Raw genomic sequence first — 19,578 nt, 5'->3', positions numbered from 1 at the left:
AGAATTGAATTGCTACTGATACTATATAGCAAATCAAGGATAAGCCTCAACAACAATGAAACCAAAGGATTATGCTTTGAAGTCCAAGTATGAATAAACCTTGTAGCATTTAAAGAGTAGTAGTAGATTAATCATCTTCTCTTCTAGTAATATACATCTAATTTTCTTGGCACAGAATATGCAGTGACAGCAAAAGGAACAAGGGACTTCATAACCCTCATAACTTTCAGGAATTTGCACATTTGTGATACATTTATTTATTCATTTCATTCAGCAGATCTTCCTGAGTACCTACTTTGTGCTGAGCACTATTCTAGGAACAGAGAATATGGTAGAGATCAAGAGAAGCAAGATCCCTGCCCTCAAGGAATATATATTCTAGGGGAAAACCTTACATTATAGTAGCATATTCAATGCATTTTGTACAAAATCTTTTTTGGGTTAACATATCAACTTACAAAATTACTGGCAAATGCCCATATGTTTGTTCATAATCACCAACTTGAAGGATGTAGACATTATAAATCAAATCACTTGATAATATTAGATTAAGCTAACTTGCAAAATTAGGAAGGATAGCCAATATCCATTGCTTTTGCTTAAGTCAGCCACTTTGAGTAGTATCTGGTAAATAAGACATGCTCATAAGGTGTTAGATATTATTTGTTTTTACACAACAAAGAATTAATAACAGGACAAGAAAACTTTGGGGTGTGTGTGTGTGTGTGTGTGTGTGTGTGTGTGTGTGTAGGATTTGATAGGAGAACAATTCTATTTCAGAGGCTTGGGATATCAAAAATATATTTAATGCATTGACATATTAAAATAACAACACACAGTCTATCTCTAGATATATTTTTAATTTAAGAAGCATTTTAAAACATCACCCAGTGGATATGAAAGGGACATTTTAGGTTCTGTTTCTAAAAGTTTTTGTTTCTTCTTCTTGGACATTACCCTGCTTTCATATTTCTGGGCAGTGTTTTTGTGTAGTAAAATCCCCTTCTACTGGTGTTCCTTGTATACTCTTAAAAGACATGCAGCAGATACGCATAAATACATGCAAACTAAAAGTCTTTCTTGACCTGAAATTGTAAGAGTTAATATCAAAACCCAGCAGAAAACACTGTTCAGCAGATAACTCCTCCCCTCAAACTACTTGAAATATCAACTCAATCTTTTGATACCTAATTTAAGAATATTTACATTATATTTAATATAACTATCAAATTAAATTCTAATGTATAATACTTTTGTTATAAAGAATGCATTTTAAGTAAGCAGGCCTTGTGAAAGCATGTAATATATAATATCTAATTTAACGGAATTAGGATTAACAGAATTAGGAAGGCAGAGTTTCTTTTTCTTTTTTTTATATTTCTTTTATTTATTTATTTGTTTGTTTGTTTGTTTTTGGTATTGTTGATTGAACTCAGGGGCACTCAACAACTGAGCCACATCCCCAGTCCTATTTTGTATTTTATTTAGAGACAGGGTCTCACTGAGTTGCTTAGTGCCTCGATTTTGTTGAGTCTGGCTTTGAACTTGTGATCCTCCTGCCTCAACCTCTGGAGTTACTGGGATTAAAGGCATACAACACCGCGCCTAGCAGGAAGGCAGAGTTTCTGTAGGACGTCTGTTTAGATTTGGGCATAACATTATTATATATAATCATAGTTTATAATTGTAGCCATTGTAGTAGTGTTATATCTACTTTAGCAAAGCTAGGGTAAGGAAGCTATGTAATTTAAACAGAGAACCACTGGTGTTTTGTCTGTTTCTATGTTTTTTACCCAAGGTTTATATTTATGCTGAACTTTGGTTTGTGTTGGTTTAACCTGTTGTGGAAAGATATTAGGTTATCACAGTCTTTGAAATAAATTGAAATTCCTTTCTCTATTTTTATTTAACAGGAGTCCATTTTTATATGATGTTGTAGTTTTTCTTTTCTTCCCTTTGTTAAAGAGCCATCTGCCATGGAATCATTCTTTACAGAGAAAACTCTTGATCTTGAACTAGTCCTAAATTTTCTCAAGAATCTCTTTTGAAAAAAATTCATGCTTCCTTACATTTTGGCCAACTGCAGGAGATCTATGTAACACACCACTGTTTAATACACAGTGTTATAAATAACAATGTTATTTGAAGGTGTCATGGTAAATAGTTTATAAGCTTTCTCCTGCAATGGGAAAAACATTGAAAATAATCTGAAGATTTTTACTGTTAGGGTTTTCCTACTTCTCTCTTCAGCACCACAACATTTTGATTGAATAATTAAGAATTGCCGCAGTCTGGCTGGGCACAAATCACGAGCCACTGAAGCAGGAACAAACTTTATTTCTGAACTCCACCAGCACACTCCCCGGGAACTATCCGGAACCCCACGCGGCTCGTCCAGGAACCAGCCCCTGGAAATATCTTCTCCGGAAATCCCTCCTCCTGCACTTCCCCAACCAATGGGAACTCTCCGGGTATCCCCACAAGAACTCCAAAATAGCGCGAGAACTCCAAAGTAGCGGCTGAGGCGGATAGTAATGCCTTGCCTGTCAACCAATACTATTGGCAAAATGCCAGGGGCCATTCCGACTCAGCTGTGGCTCTCAGCAAAGAATCTCAAAATCATATTTTCCACCTTGGCACTCATTCGAAATGTAAATTAATCCAACCATTATAGAAAACAGTATCATGATTCCTCATGAAATTTAAAAATATAACTACTGTGTCTGTTTTTTGTTGCTGTGACAAAATACCTGAGAAAATCTACTAGGAGGAAGAAAATTTATTTTGGCTCATGATTTCATAGGATTCAGTCCAGGGCTGGCTCCTCTGCTTTGACTTGAGGTGAGGCACAGAGGAAAGTGCTAGGGGAAGGGGAGGAAGGGGCCCCGCAAGGACAAGGAGACAGCAGTCAGCACAAGGGGCACCGAGGGGAGCCCTCTAGGGGGCCTAAGCAAGGGGCTCCAGGTCATACCCCACATGAAGCGACTCCAGGAGACAGGAGGAACTCTCAGGGTTTCAGGCAAGCAGTGAGGACCTCAGACTGGAGCACAAAGGGTCAGGGTAGGAAGGGCTGGATTGGGGTAGGGGCAGCATGCAAGGCGAAAAGGGCAGGGGAGGGAAGGGACGGGATCACACAGGCCAAGGTTAGCGCAAGGATTATGTCCACTGCCAGGTGTCAGGGTTCAGGCAGCCAAGGGGGCCCAGGTGAGGGGCAGGGCTCTGTTCCCCATAGGGAGCCTTCAGGGCACAAAGGCCAGCCAGTTCCACTCTTCTGCCCCAGTTGAGTAGATCCTCAGAGAGGGACCGGGACCAAAGGAGTGCACTGTGTGGGGATACCTTGCGTCCGAAGATGTGGGGGGTCAGTGGGGAGGAGGACCCATTAGAGGAGCCCAGACTAGGGAGAAGCAGGGGGTGGCAAGGATCCAGGTAGTGCCAGGATACAACAGCACAAGGGGAACAGGGGAGGCACAGGAGGGGGCTGGAAAAGGGGACCTAAAATCAAGGGACATGGATAGGGTCCTCTAGAGGGCGGCCCGAGACTCAAACAAGGAGCCACGCCCCAGGAATGGAGAGCCAAGTGCAAGGGCCAGAGCCAGGGTGCATTAAAAAAGACAGGGCTGGAGAGGGAAGGGAGGGGAGAAGGGGAGCGGTTGGCGCAGGGGGAGGAAGGTTCAAGGCCCAGGTCCACTGTCAGGTGTCAGGGATCCAGAACAGGGCCAGGGCTGAGGGAAGCCAAAGGGCCCAGGCAAGGGGCAGGGCAACGTTTTCCCAAAGGGAGTCCGCAGGGCCAAGAGGCCAGGTCCAGTCCCCTGGCCTGGTTAAGCATCCTGGGAAAGGGATCAGGAAAAGGGGCCTGGCAGGGACAGGAATGACAGGAGGGCTGGAAGAGGGCACAGCCTGAAGGGCCTGAGAATGGGTATGGGTGGTGGGGGCCAGGACCCCAGCAAGGAGCCCAGGTTAGGGACCTAGAGGAGGGCCCATGCCAGGGGAGAGCAGGGAAAGGCGGGGCCAGGAAGGCGGGTGACACTAGGGTACTGGGTACAGGGAAGCCAAGGTGAGCAGGGAAGCAGCCCCAGCAAGGGGCCCTCAGACAAAGCCCAGAAATGGAGCAAGAAGGGCCACCAGAGGCTCAAGCGAGGAGCCAGGCTAGGGAATGGAGAGCCAAGGGCCAGGGCCGAGACAAGGGGATTAGAACAATGGACAAGGCTGAGCAGGGGATCTGGCAGGGGGAGGCAGGCCGAGGGCCACTGCCAGGTGTCTGGGTTCCTGGTGAGGGGCAGGGCTGTTTCCCATAGGGAGTATTCAGGGTGCAGAAGCCAGCCAACTCCACTCCTCTGCCCCAGGGGAGTAGATCCTCAGAGAAGGACTTGGACCAAATGAGGGCCAAAGAAGGGCACTGTGAGGGTATACCTTGTGTCCAGGAATGCTGGTGGGGAGGTTGGTGGGAAACCCATTCAAGGAGGCCAGGCTAGGGAGAGGCAGGGGGAGGGGAGGATCCAGGCAATACCAGGATACCACAGCACAAGGTGAACAGAAGGGAGGCACACCAGGGGGCCAGAAAAAGGGGTCTGAAATCAAGGAACAGGAACAGGGTCCTGGAGAAGGGCAGCCAGGGGCTCAAGCAAGGAGCCAGGCCCAGGAACGGAGACCAAGTGCTGAGGCCTGGGCCAAGGTGCATGAAAATAGACAGGGCTGGGAAGGGGAAGGAGGGGAGAAAGGGGAGTGAATGGATCAGGGGGAGGAAGGCCCAGGATGAGGGAGGCCACAGGGCTCAGGCAAGGGGCAGGGCTATGTTTTCCCCTAGGGAGTCAGGAGGGCCAGGAGGCCAGGGCCACTCCCCTGGCCCAGGTGAGCATCCTGGGACAGGGATCAGGAAAGGGGTCCTGGCAGAGATGAAAGGAGGGCCAAAGGAGGACACAGCGGGAAGGGCTGGAGGATGGGTACTGTTGGAGTGGGGGCCAGGACCCCAGCAAGGAGTCCAGACGAGGGACCTAGAGAAGGGCCCATGCCAGGGGAGAGCAGGGGCTGGCAGCACTATGGACTGCCATCCAGGGAAGCCAAGAGGAACAGGGAAGCGGCCCAAGCAAGGGGCCCACAGTCAACGCCCAGGGACACGCTGGGCATCAAGGGCGACCAGAGAGGCCAAAGTGAGTAGGCAGGCCAGGAAATAGGCTCAGGACAGTGGACAGGGCTGGGGAGGGAAGGCAGGGCATCTAGCAGGAAGCAGGCAAGCTCAAGGTCCAGGGTCACTGCCAGGTGTCAGGGTTCCGGGAGCAGGACCAAGGGCCCAGGGAGAGCAAGGGGCCCAGGCGAGGGGCAGGGCTGTGTTTCCCTTAGGCGCTCTGGCCCAGATGAGAATCCTGGGCCAGGGACCTGGCAAAGGGGGCCTGGCAAGGGATGAGGTCAGGGGGAGGGGACGGAGGGCTCAACGCAGGGTCGCAGTGGGTGTGGAGAGGGTGAGAGCCAGGACCCAAGCAAGGAGCCCAGGCTAGGGACTGAGCAGACCTAGGACTTAGAGGGACCCAAGGAGCAGGGAGACTGCGCGAGGGGAAAGCAGGCAGGGAGGAAGGGGCTGCCTTAGGAGAAGGAGACAGCAGACAGGCAGTGCAATGTGCACCAAATTGAGTGTGGTAGGTGTCTCAAGCAAGTGGGCCCCAGCTCAGACAGGATGCCACTCCCTGCCACGCCAGGAACGGGGTCAGGGTTTCAGGGTTCTGAAGTGCGAAGGGTTAGGCTTAGGGAAGGCTGGGTTGGGATAGGGGGAAGCATGCAAGACCAGAGCTTGGGGGACAGGTAGGGAGGGCATCGCGTAGGGGAGATAGGCGCAAGGCCCACATCCACTGCCTGATGTCAGTGTTCACGCAGCCAATGGGGGCCCAGTCAAGGAGCTGTGTTTCCCATAAGGAGCCTGAAGGGCTCACAGGCCAGCCACTCCACTCCACTGCACCAGGGGAGTAGATCCTCACTAAGAGACTGGGAACAAAGGCCAAAAGAGGGCACTGTGTGGTGATACACTAATCCTGAACGGGGGTGCAGGGAGAAGCAGGACCCAATCACTAGGGGCAAGCAGGGGAGGGGAGGGTGTGGGCAGTGCAAGGATATACAGCACAGATGGAACCGAGGGGAAACACAGGAGGGGGCTTAAGCAAGGGGTCTGAGATCCTGGGACAGGGACAGGGTCCTCCAGAAGAGCCATGTGTGGGGGCCGGGGCCAGGGCTCAGGGGAAAGGACAGGGCTAGGGAGGGGAGGGGATGGTGTAGGGGGAGGTAAGCTAAGGCCCAGGTCCACAGCTGGGGGCCGGGCTTGAGGAGCAAGTCCAAGGGCCTTGGTAAGAGGAAACAGATAGGAGAGGGCCAGGGCAGATGGAGGATAAGGAAACAGGAGACTACAGGAGGCTGCCAAAGCAAAAATCCCCCCTCAGGTAATGGGAGTTGTGGTTTGAGATGTGTGACCAGGGCTTCAATCAAGGACACCCAGAGAATGACCTGCTCAAGGGGAACAGGACTAATTTTTGAAAGTCCAAGGGGCCCATCTAGTGGCAGGGCTAATGTCCTGGGACAAGCCCCTGGAATAGACATGTCACTTTCAACTCCATCTCTCCTTCTCCCAGTGCGAAGGAGCTATTCTTAAATATGGATCATGTAAATGGACCTACATGCTTTAGGGTAGGGAGAAGGGCAATGGAAGGGCACAATGTCAGAACAGGAATGGTTATTGCGAGGGTTCAGAGAATGGACCCAAATAAGGAGCCCAGCAACGTAGCATGTATTAGTTCCATGCAAATGGACAGGCAGCTAAGGATCAAATCAGGAATCTAAGCAAGGGGCTAGACAGGGCAATAGATGACATGACCAAGGTGATTCCAGAGCATTACACCCGAAGGCCCACGCAAGGGCTCACCTCCAGATATGTTGGGTAGATTGTTAGCAATGTCCTCAAAGGAGGAATCAGTTCCAGGGACCAAGCACAAGGTGCTCTGTACAGAGGATATATACAGAAGGACATGGTAGAGGGTTAGAGGTCCAATGCAAAGAACAGGGGGAGGTAAAGGAAGGAATCCTGTAGGAGGAGGTCTGTGAAAACATCCTCCACTCTAAGGTCTCAGTGGATGGGAATCAGAGCTAAGTGTCGACGGAGTACATGGCAACCAGGCAAGAGGTACACTGTGTCTTGTTTTGTCAGTAACATTCACTTGACTGGGCAACAGAGATAAGAGTCCCTTACAAGGGTCAGGACTGTCTGTACCTTGGATAAGTTTATAGAATAAGTGGCCCATGCAAGTGTTGGGGCAATGGGCCTAAGGAAAGGGTCTTTTCACCGAGAGCAAGGATGCGAATCTATGACCATGAAAGTTGTACACAATGGCACGGTAATTTTGTGAGGCCAAGTTGTTAAGACCAGAAAGTAAACATGGGAATGGGATAAGGGCACAGGATTGGTGCAGGGAATGTGGCAAAGAAATGTAGCAAGGGTCCAAAGCAAAAAATCTAGGCAACAAGTGTAAGGAGCCAGTAACACACAAAAGGAAGAGAGGCTGGGGCATGGGGAGCCTTAGGGAGTATCTATTTGCAGCTTCCTCTGAAAAAGGCCACATCTCTTGCACTGCCCCACCACATCTTCATTTCCAATGCCCACACTTGCACTGTCCAGCTGGATCTTATTTCCTGCACTTATACCTACTGTGCACCTGTCGCCTTTCCTCATAACCCTATTTCTCACACTTGCATGGTAGAGCTAAAGGGCTAGGTTGCCTGTGATGTTTCCAGCTCTGCCACTGTGACCCAGTGTTCAGCCCCAGGTGTGACAGGAACCCAGCAGTCCCATGACAATCCAATCCCAGGAAACCCAAAGTCCTAATCAACCCCCTACCCCCACCCCACCCCACCACTATATGAGGGAAGGAGACTTACCATCTGAAGCAGGAACATCCTGGCTTGGCCACCAATATAGCTCCTCATTCTGGAAAGGGCTTCTTCCTCTTCATTTCAGTCACATGATTCTCACACATCAGGTGCCCAGAGAGCTTACTGGTTAGGAGTGGGTCAACCTGGCCCTTCCTGGAAGTCTGACATGAGAGATTTCTAGGAGCCTGTCTTTCTTCTCAGTTTGTTTATGTGATTGCTTGCCTAGCTTGCAAAAAGTCCCTTTCACAACATACAAAAAAAGTCCAAGTCCTCAGGAAAAAGCAACAACAACAACAACAACAACAAAATGGTTTTAATCACCAGAATGCCAAGAACAAAACAAGACTTAGAGCCCCAGTCTGCTAATTCCACCAAAAACATGGGGCTACCAAACCAGAACAAATTCAAGTGAACTTGCTGTTTCTAATCTCAGATATGTACTGTTCTATAGTGAACATGTCAATCCTGTTAACTTCATCGGATCAATGTCCCTGCTATAATCTTGCCCCTAATAACCTCCCTCATGTCCTGCCCTTTATGAGTCTGGGTCTCTTCTGATACTCTAGGCATTTGGACAATACAAAGTCATGAAACAAATTACATCATGAAACTCAGTTATAATAACTAAATTATCCTAAATAGAACCAATAATAGAATCTGTTACTTTTTTTTTTTAATCTGGAAAGCCCATGATTAAGGCAATGCCACCATGTTCAGAGGTGAATGTTCATGAAGGTTCTGACTTTACCAAGTGGGTCAATCTAATAGATGGCTTAATAATTTGAATGGACCACAGGGAGGTGGTGAAGAGTATAGGCATATGGGGCATGAATAGAGGAAGTAGATCATTATAGGGACTGTATTTTTCTTTGGCCCCTTCCTCCTCTACCTTGCTTCCCTGCTGCCAAGAGCTGAGCAGCTTTCCTGACCATATCCTTCTGCCATGATATTCTGCCTCATTTGGGTCCCAGATCAATGGTAATAACTGACCATGGACTGAGTCCTCTGAAACCATGAACCAAAATAAACTCTTCTTTCTCCAAATTGCTCTTGTTCAGGTATTTTGATCACAGCCATGAAAAGCTAACATAGCATCTTTATATTTTTTTCATGTGAGATTATTCTTTTGTTATTTATTTTTATTTTTTAGTTGTTAATGGACCTTTATTTTATTTATTGATATGTGGTACTGAGAATCGAACCCAGTGCCTCACATATGATAGTCAAGTGATCTGCTGCTGAGCCACAACCCCATCCCTAAACTTATTCTTAAAAAATATTTAGCAAATATATAAAACCTCAATCATATAACCACAAATATTGACTTAATAAAATTATTAGTTACACCACCAAAAATATACCACTTGCCTAAGTCTCTGTTCCTCACAATTAATTTCCTGGAGGCTTTAACCGAAAGGAACTTGATGACAAGTACCAATACAAAAGTATTTTAATTTTTTAAATACATAACTGAAATTATTATTAATTTTAAGATAAAGGCACTTGGCTTATTTTTCTATAAAATCTTTATACTGAAAATATAAATGTGCCTCCCATTAAGGAAACATGGCTAAAAACATTAACATGAGCCAATAACAAATGTATTCCTTAAGTACATCTTATATTCATTTTTCTTAAAAAAAACCTATATTTAACCATTTGAGTGAATAGTAAATGGAAATTAAAGTTGATCATTCCCTTCCATCTTATAGAAGATAAAACTCAACTATTACTAATAGTTAAGCATAAAAACCAAAGTTCCTGAGCACTGATAACTATGTGGAATACAACTATTTTACTTCATTTGGCAAATGTTGCTGGTACTTAACCATGTGCCAGACTTTACAAATAACTTCTACTGAATTTCCATTACAGTCCTAATGTGGGTCCATTATTTCTATCATTTTATAAAACACACAAGTGACCAAAATTCTTATAACTCCCATGTCAATATCCTGTGGTCAATGCCCACAGGTCAAGTACAAACTCCAAAGCAAGACAGACTACCAAGATACCCACCAAGGGGTCTGACACAGAAAGAGGGTCCACCTTGTTGCATCTGCATGGGCCAGGCCACCTAACAACACTTCCCTTCCAATTCCCTCTTCCAGAAGCTCCTCTCCCCCAACCACACACCCCTGTGTGCATTTTCAGCTGCACTCACCCTAGGACTTTGTCCAGTAGGTTCTTCCCCTAAATACTCACAGTTTGTAGTGACCAATAAGGGCACTGGCTGCAGCTGGGCAGGTGAAGGAGGGAGGTGTGAAAAGTCCAGTTTTACTTGAAGGGTCAAAGCTGAAGGACAAATGGAAGAGCTCATGGATGCCAGGCCTGGGAAGAACCTCAGTGTCCACTGTGCTATCCCACTACTTCCTCTCAACCCTCCACTCAATCACTTTGCAACTTACTGCACTATCTACTAATTTATTTCCTATTGCCAATCTCTCCCCCACTAGAGAGTATACCCTTTTAAGGGCAGCATTTTTCCTGGTAAGGAAACTACTGAAGCAAGGGCCCTGCAGTCTAGATTGAAAAGGATCATGTTATGATTTGGACATGAAGTGTCCTGAAAAACTATTAATGCAGAACTATTCAAAGGTGAAATGATTAGACTTAGAGCTGTGACCTAAATCAGTTCACCTTATTTTGAATAGAATAAGTGGGTGGGAATCATAAGCAGGTGGGGAAGTGGGTCACTGGGTACCTTTCCTGAATGGGCCCATATTCCCTGTGGCCTCTTCCCCTTCCCCTTTCTGTCTCCTGGCCAACAACAATGGGGCAGCACTCCTCCATCATGACCTTCCACCATGACATTCTGCCTCATTTGGGGCCCTGAGCAATGGAGTATGTCCACCATGGACTGAACCTCTAAAACTACAAGCCAAAATAAAATTTTAGTCCTTTAAGTTGTTCTTGTCATGTACTTTGTTGTTAGTGACAAAAACATGACTAACACAGGCCACAAGCCTTGTCCAGAGGAGGTGAAGGATATAGGGATACACAGACTAGAAAATGCCTCCTTGGAGGGCCAACCAGTAAATAATTCTGCCTTGTGGGTCATCCAGTCTGCCAATTACTTAACTGTGCTCCTGTGCCAAGAAAGCAATCATGACTGTTCCAATAAAACCTTACTTAGAAAAACATGTGGCGGGCCAAATTTGACTCACAGGTAGTCATTGACTAAATGCAATAAAGTTCAAGTACAGAGAAAAATGCCATGGTTGGGTTGTGTGGATCTCTCAAACAGCAACAACAACAATGGCAGAGGTTTTAAAAAGTCTAATAGTGACACAAAAACCTGAAAATAATACCTCAGGCTGAGAATGGTGGCTCCTACCTGCAATTCCAGCAGCTCAGGAAGCTAAGGCAGGAGGATTATGAGTTCAATGCCAGCCTCAGCAACTTATAGAGGTCCTATACAATTTAATGAGACCCCCATCTCTATGTAAAATATTAAAAAGTGTTGGGTAGGTGAGTCAGTAGTTAAGCATCACTGGATTCAAATCTTCAGTACCTAAAATAAATAAATAAATAAAAGAGGCCACATTTCCAGCTAGAGACAAGACCACAAATGTAAACATTAGGAACCTGAATCTAACCTCACAGCCTCAGGAACATATTTTATAAGGTCAACACCCACTTGACCTGAATAAGACTTTAACACATGTACAACTGAATTCTATAACCAGCCTCATGGCTATGAGCTAAAGATCAAAAGCACTCAAGGACCAGACAGGAGTGCTGAAGAACATTTCTACTACCTGACAATACCTGAACCAATTATAAAAAGTAGAAAAGAAAGAGAGGGAAGGAGGAAGAGAGAGAGAGAAAGAAAGAAAAAAATTCCTCATTCTCATGAAAATCATTAGAAAAATCACCGAATCAGCAATAACCTCGTATAAAAATCCCTTTCAGGGCTGGGGATATAGCTCAGTTGATAGAGTGCTTGCCATGCATACACACCACACTGGGTTCAATCCCCAGCACCACCAAAAAAAAAAAAAAAGTCCCTTTCACAACATACATAAAAAGTTCAAGTCCTCAGGAACAAGCAACATAAAAAATACACAGAGTCAAACTTCAATAAGGGGCACATGTGGTGACTGGAGTGAACACATGCCCTGCTTGGGTCAAAAAACCATTAATTTTGAAAACAAGATGTCACAATGAATGTAATTTTAATCAGTATTACAAACTTTGGGGGTAAGATAAAGTCCTTGGAAAAGATTTCTGAAGAGGTGTGGAGAAGGAGGCCAACCTTGTAAAGAGTGGAGTGGGGTGTGCTGGGGTTGTGGCTCAGGGGTAGAGCACTTGCCTAGCACTTGCAAGGCCCTGGGTTTGATCCTCAGCACCACATAAAAATAAATAAATAAAATAAAGGTATTGACAACTACAACTAAAAAATAAATGTTAAAAAAAATGAGTGGCTGTGATCAAAGGGAACCTGGTGTGAATGCTTTGTCTATTTCTGGACCCCACAGCCCTGTTGGCAAGAGCAAACAGGCTTTTTGGAGGCAGAGGGAGGTGGTGAAGACAGTGCTGGGATAGAACCCAGGGTCACTCTATCATGGAATAACACCTGTAGCCATTTTTATTTTGAAACAGCATTTTGTAAGTTGCTGAGGCTTGCTTCCAACTTGCGACCCTGCTGCTTAAGACTTCCAAGTCACTAGAATTACAGGCATGGGTCACCAGACCAGTCGGGTTCTTCATCTAAGAACTCATTCTCTCTACCCACTTTTTCCTTATAGTTCCCGGATAGCCTTTTTAGACTCCAGAATGTACAAAGGCTTGGAATAATGACACCTTGTGTCCACCTGTCCATGGGTTGAGCCTGGAACCAGAGCAGAGGGTGGCTTGGTTTTGGTGTTGGACTGTATGTTATGTAACTATGAAATGATTCTAAATACTTCTAAAGTTTGATGTTTTGGGAGTGTGTTCCCTCCTTGCTACAGCATGATGTGTTGCCAGATCTCATATGTCCCATCAGACTCCCCACATGTCAGCTACTGATCTAAACTACTGAGCTTCAGAAAAGATCCTAACTCAAGAGTTTGACAGACACCTTGAGAGTTTAGGTTAAGGTAAAGCCATACTGTCATGTGAAAGCCCATGACACTTCTCTGAAAGCCTAGAGCCAAGAAGTGACAAGGCAAAGCCTCATCAGCTGCAAATTAATCACCCACCAATACCACCTGCTACCAGCTAGCAATAAGAGACCTTATCTGTTATTGTGACTGTCCACCGAGATGGTCAAGCTGGCTTCTCCAAGAACTGCTCCTGTACAGGAAAACCTCAGCTTCAATGAGACTTGACTTTTCACAAGGTCTGTTTCCATATTAATTGAACAAGTGGACTTTAAGAATTTTGGAAACCCTACTATGTAGTTAAAGTACTTCATCTACATGGTGTATTCTATGAGGTTTTTTTTTTTTACATTATTCTCTCCCATCTGAGCATTGTAAACCTACACAACAATTCTCATTGTATTTCAATAAACTCTGATTCATTAAATCATCTCCTCATTTCTGTCATACAAAACAAATGGCAGTCAGCAGGATTTCACAATACATAGAGGTGAATGGTTAAACAAAGTTCAAATTTTAACTTTAATTTTAATGAAAGTATAGAGAAAGGAAATTGCATAGCATTATTCTTCATTCTCAATATTCCACTGTATTTTCAGAGCTGGGAAGAATTTCTGAAAGTGGCAAAGTGATACAAAGTATAAGAATTCTGTGCCATTCTCACAAACACTTCTTTCAAATTAGTTAAGTAGCATAAACCTGTTCTCACTATAAATCGTAATATATGCACTACTCAGTACCTTAGCATGATGGCATAATTGGGTTTTTTTGACCAGTAAGTATATAAAGAAAGTGAATAAATTCTTATTCTTATTCTTTTCATTTTGAAATTTGGAAACTTTTATATCATAACAAACTAGAAAATTTTATTTACTTATTTATTTAGGTACCAGGAATTAAACCCAGAGTAACTCAATTACTGACCCACATTCCCAGCCCTACTTTGTGTTTTATTTAGAGATAGGGTTTCGAGTTGTTTAGAACCTCGCTAAGTTGCAGAGGCTGGCTTTGAAGTCGTGATCTTCCTGTTTCAGCCTCCTGAGCTTCTGAGATTATTGGCATGCACCACCACACCCAGCAAAACTACCAAATTTTAAATGAATGATATACATAAAACAATAAGTTGGAAGCCAGGTATGAAGGTATGTGCATGGAATCCCAGTGACTTGGGAGTCTGAGGCAGGAGGATTACAAGTTTGAGACCAGCTAGGAAACTTAGTGATAACCTGTCTTAAAATTAAGTTTAAAATAACTGGGGCTATAGTTCCATGGTATGGCACCCATATATCCCCAGTTCAGCAAATTAAGGTATGGAGATCTCTGCTATCTACACCTAGTAAATTAAAGACGGACAATTTCAGATCATGATGGTTCAACTAGAACCTGTCTATATCTCATAACAAGGCTTATATATGCACTTTAGAAGTCTCTTTTTGGGTTTAAGACATCAAGAATACACACTGCCTTTTATGAAAACCCAAACAACTGAGTGCTGTGAAGGCACTCATCTCACAGGAAAAATTTACATACTCATGGGCTAATGATGAAATTTCCACATTCTTTATAATCCTACTGCCACTGTCTCTATTGAATGCTTTAATACCTTGCTTAAATAAAAGCTTCAATTGCTTACTAACCCTTAAAACAATTCTATAAAATCATTAAAAAAATAGAAAGCCTGCAGTGCCTTGTAATCCCAGCAATATGGAAAGCTGAGGCAGGAGGAATGCAAGTTCAAACCCAGGCTCAGCAACTTAGCAAGGCCCTAAGCAACTCACCAAGGTCCTATCTCTAAATAAAATATAAAAAACTGGCTGGGGATGTGATACAGTGGTTAATTGCCTCTGGGTTCAATCCCCAGTACCAAAAACAAACAAAGATATAGACACAATAGCGACACTCCTGTGAAAACATTACTACCAGCAAAGATTACCAATACATCTTGTTATACATAAGATTACCACTGATTATCATAAACACTTGAAAAGTATTAATTAAAAAACATGAGAAGGTTGAGGTTGTGGCTCAGTGGTAGTGAGCTTGCCTGGCAGGTAGGGGCACTGGGTTTGATTCTAGCACCACATATAAATAAATAAATAAAATAAAGGTCCATTGACAAATAAAAAAATATATTAAAAAACAAATAAAAAACATGAAAAAAAAACATATTTAATCCCCTCTCAGTCACTGAGGGAATAAGGAAGGAAGAAAGAAAATTAGTGAACAGCCTGGGCAATTTAGGCCTTGTGCCAAAATAAGCAATAAAATCTGCCATGGCCAAGTCAAGTGAGGTAGTGGAAACCTATAGTTTCAGTGGCTCCAGAAGCTGAGGCAGGAGGATTGACAGTTCAAAGCCAGTTTCACCAATTTAATGAGTCAGTAAGCAAATCAATGAGACCCTGTCTATAAAAAAATACTTAAAAAGGGCTGGAGATGTGGTTCAGTGCTTAAGCACCCCAGGGAACCCTGATACAAAACAAAACAAAACAAAAAACTCAAAGGCTCAGTTGTAAAACTCCCCTGGATTTAATCCCCAGTATCAAACACACATAAACACACACACACACACACACACACACACACATACATATACACACACACATACACACACACATACACACACACACACACCCCACACAAGAATGAATGTCCAACTTGTTAATGAGGTACACACCTTTCTAGCAATTCTGCAAACTGAGGAAGGAGGAACCAAAGTTTGAAGCCAGTCTCAGCAACTGAGGGAGACACTGTCTTAAAACAGAAAGCAAAAAAGGATTTGAATATAGATCAGTGACAGAGAATAAATGGGTTCAACCCCTAAATCCCCAACAGGAAAAAAAAAAAAAAAAGAGGATGTTGGTCCATGAGTGCAGCTCTAAATTCAATCCCCAGTCCTGCCAAAAACAGAGTACATAGATTATGTCATTCATTAAATAGTTTAAGTGGGCTGGGGCTGTAGCTCTGTGGTAGAGTGTTTGCCTAGCATGCTTGAGGCACTGGGTTTGATCCTCAGCACCAAATAAAACAATACACAAACAAAATAAAGGTATTGTGTCCATCTATAATGTCAAAAAATATTTAAAAACATTCTTTAAGTTATAAGAATACTAGTAAACAAATATCTTTATAAACAATAATAACAAGTTAGAACATAATGGGGAAAAACTTATTAGGGACGAGAAGGTGGTTGGGAGGTGGTTGGCACCGCCCTGCCACATAAATGCTAGACATTAAACCCAGGGCCTCCACACATGCTCAACATTCACCCTAGACCCTCAGCACAGAAATAAGCAATTGTTAAAAATATATAACACCTAGGAATAAACTCTCAAGCAAACTCTACAGTTATAAAACTGCAAAACATGATGAAAAACTTCACCCAACTGGAGTCAAATCTCTATTTGGATGAAAATCAAAAGGAAAACAAAAGACAATCACCTAACCCTGGACCCAGAAGGTACCAGCCTGTAGTTCCAGCTGCTCAGAAAGCTGAGACAGGAGGACAACTTGAGCCCCAAACTTTAAGGCAGGCCTGGACAAACATAAGAAGACCCTCTTCCAGAAAAAGAAAACAAACAACAACAACAAATATGAAATAGCTCTACTCTGGAGGTGAGGCAGTAGGATGAAAAGTTGCAGGCTAGCCTGCTTCTAAATAAAAAATAAAAAGGGCCAGGGATAAAGCCCAGTCGTAGATCACCCCTGGGTCCAATTCCTAGTTCCAGAAAAAAAATAATAAGAAGAAAAAAAACATAAAGCAGTTCACAAACAACAGGATAGGCCCCAAACAAACAAACAAAAGATATATGTACAATAGTGACACTCCTGTGGAAACATTACTACCAACACCAATCACCAATACAACTTACTGTTAGGGTCTGTAAACAGTAAGTTGTATTGCCAGAGGGAGTGGTTTGTAAAGTAACACCAGCGAGCCATTAAGTGTGGAGATTCCTTATTGGTTGACTGCTGTATCTAGTTTATGTTAATTAAGATAAGCTGTGTGGAATGTGTATATACCCCTCCAGTCCTACAATAAACAGCTCCCACTCCTGCTATATCAATGTATACAAGTTGCTTGTCACCTCCCCGCTACCCCCAGTTATTTTGCTGCAGCCGGACTGCACCATTGATTATCATAAATACTTTAAAAGGAAAAGTCTTCATTAGAAAACATGAGAGCAAGACCCAGAAGTGACCATCTGTAATCCCCTCTCAGTCACTGAGAGGGAACTAAGGCACAAAGGCAAGAGGAATGAAAGTTAGAGAGCAGCCTGGGAATTCAGACCTTTTGCCAAAATAAGCAATAAAAATTGTCATGGCCGAACCAGGCAAGGTGCACACCTGTAATCCCAGCAGCTCTGGAGGAGAGGCAGGAGGATTGTGAGTTCAAAGCCAGCCTCAGCAACTTAGCAAGTCACTAAGCAACTCAGTGAGACGCTGTCTCTAAATAAAACATATTAAAAGGGCTGGGGATATGGCTTAGTGCTTAAGCGCCCTGGATTCAATCCCTAGTAAAAAACAACAACAACAAACAAACAAAAAATCCACATAGCTGTGGCTTAATGGTGAAACTCCCCTGGGTTGAATCCACAGTATCAAACACACACACACACACCCACACGCGCGCACACACAACTGAATGAATGTCCAGCAAGTTACAGAGGTACACTCCTTCAATCCCAACAACTCTGCAAACTGAGGAAGGAGGAATCACAGCTTGAGCAACTGAGGGAGACATTGTCTTAAAAAATAAAAAGCAGGGCTGGGGTTGTGGCTCAGTGTTAGAGCACTGGCCTACCTTGTATGAGACAAGGAGTTCAATTCTCAGCACCACATATAAACAAATAAAATAAGGTTCATTGGCAACTAAAAACTATTTTTTAAAAAATGGGTTGGAGATGTAGCTCAGCGATAAAGTAGTCCTAGGCTCAATCCCCACTAGCAAAAATAGTTGAAACAAACAACGGCAGACTAGTAAGAGGAAATATCTGTGCATTCAGGCTTCTAAAACAGAACCCCATTGCATCTCTTTCTTACAAACAACCATTTATTTCTTACCGTTTTGCAGGAGTAGAAGTTGGAGATTGAAGACTGCTTCCAAATTGCTTAAGACACCTTCCTGCAGGCTCCTCACAAAGGGGAGAATCACTTTGGACCTCCTTTACATAGCCACAACCAGATCCTGGGCTGTGGACTCCACCCCCAAGGTCGAAGGGTCCTCCCCCTAGGAGATAAGTTTCAGCACACTGATGGTACACTTCTGGCACCACCACTCCCTCCATAGGGTGGAGTAAATTAGAGTGCATCCAAACAAAATATCACTCAGCCTCTGGGAAGTTATTTAGACCATGAGGCAAACAAACTTTTCATGTTTTGAGACAACTAAGGAAATCCAAACACCACCAGTGTAATGAATTACTGTTGATAGTCTTGAATATTTATGAAGATTTAGCTTTGAGAGATACATAATAGAACATTTAACGCAATGGTTTTGCTGGCCATGCATGAATAACTATTGAAGAGGGGAAAAGTGGAAAAAGCACAATCTCTCAGCTTTTGGGAATATCGAAAATGTTCCAGGGCTGGAATTGTGGCTCAGTGGAGGAGCGCTCGTGTTGCACATATGGGGCACTGGGTTCCATCCTCAGAACCACATAGAAATGAATAAATAAAATGAAGGTACTATGTCCATAAAAACTAAAAAAAAAAAAAAAAAAGAAGAAGAAAGAAAGAAAATGTTCCACAAATGTTTTTTTAAGTTATTTGTGTTTCCATTTACTGACATGAAAAACCTTAAGACAAACTGTCACATACAGTAGCAGGGAAAGAACCAGGTGCGATGGCACACGCATGTAATCTAATGGCTAGGGAGGCTGAGGCTAGAGGAGTGCTAATTCAAATCTAGCCTCAGCAACATAGTGAGGCCCTAAGCAACTTTGCAAGACCCTTTTGCAAGAAAGAACAGGCTGCATCTAAATTGAGCAAAATATCTAGGACCTAAGGGGAATGCTAAGCATAGTATACTGTGCAAATAATGTAAATTTCCAAAGGCACCACCCAGTCATACAGGAGTTGAAGCACAGGTCACAATCTAGGGGGAGAAGGGATGTTTCCTGAACAGCCAGAACACCCATAGGTTTTCTAATAAGACAGATAGCTCAGACCCTGAGGCATAAGGATAGTTTCCATCCTTGAGCTTGCAATCCTTCTGCTTCAGCCTCTGGAGTGGGTGGAATTACAATAATGCTAAAACTGCAGATGAATGAAGGCAGACTGGTATTTGCCTTCACGTCAAAATGATCATCTCCACACTAATCATTACTTATCCCTTTCCACCACTCCCTCAAATGAGTTGGTTATTGCAACTCCAAAGGGAGTCACTTTTCCATCTGTTAAAGGTAAAACTGCCTGAAGAAACCATTACATTAAGGTACCCTCCAGCAGGTCTGGAAGAGCTCTGCTAACCCATGTCTACAAACCAGGAGCTCAAAGCTCTTTGGAAGTGCAAAACTCCAGATATTGCTTAAACGTGATAATCCCTGCCCTCTACTCAAGTTGCATGTGTGTTGGGGAAGAGGAAAAG

This window comes from Callospermophilus lateralis, chromosome 1, assembly GCF_048772815.1.
Source record: "Callospermophilus lateralis isolate mCalLat2 chromosome 1, mCalLat2.hap1, whole genome shotgun sequence".
NCBI classification, from domain to species: Eukaryota; Metazoa; Chordata; class Mammalia; order Rodentia; family Sciuridae; genus Callospermophilus; species Callospermophilus lateralis.
The sequence above is the reverse complement of the archived record's forward strand: the minus strand, read 5'-3'. Positions refer to the sequence as shown.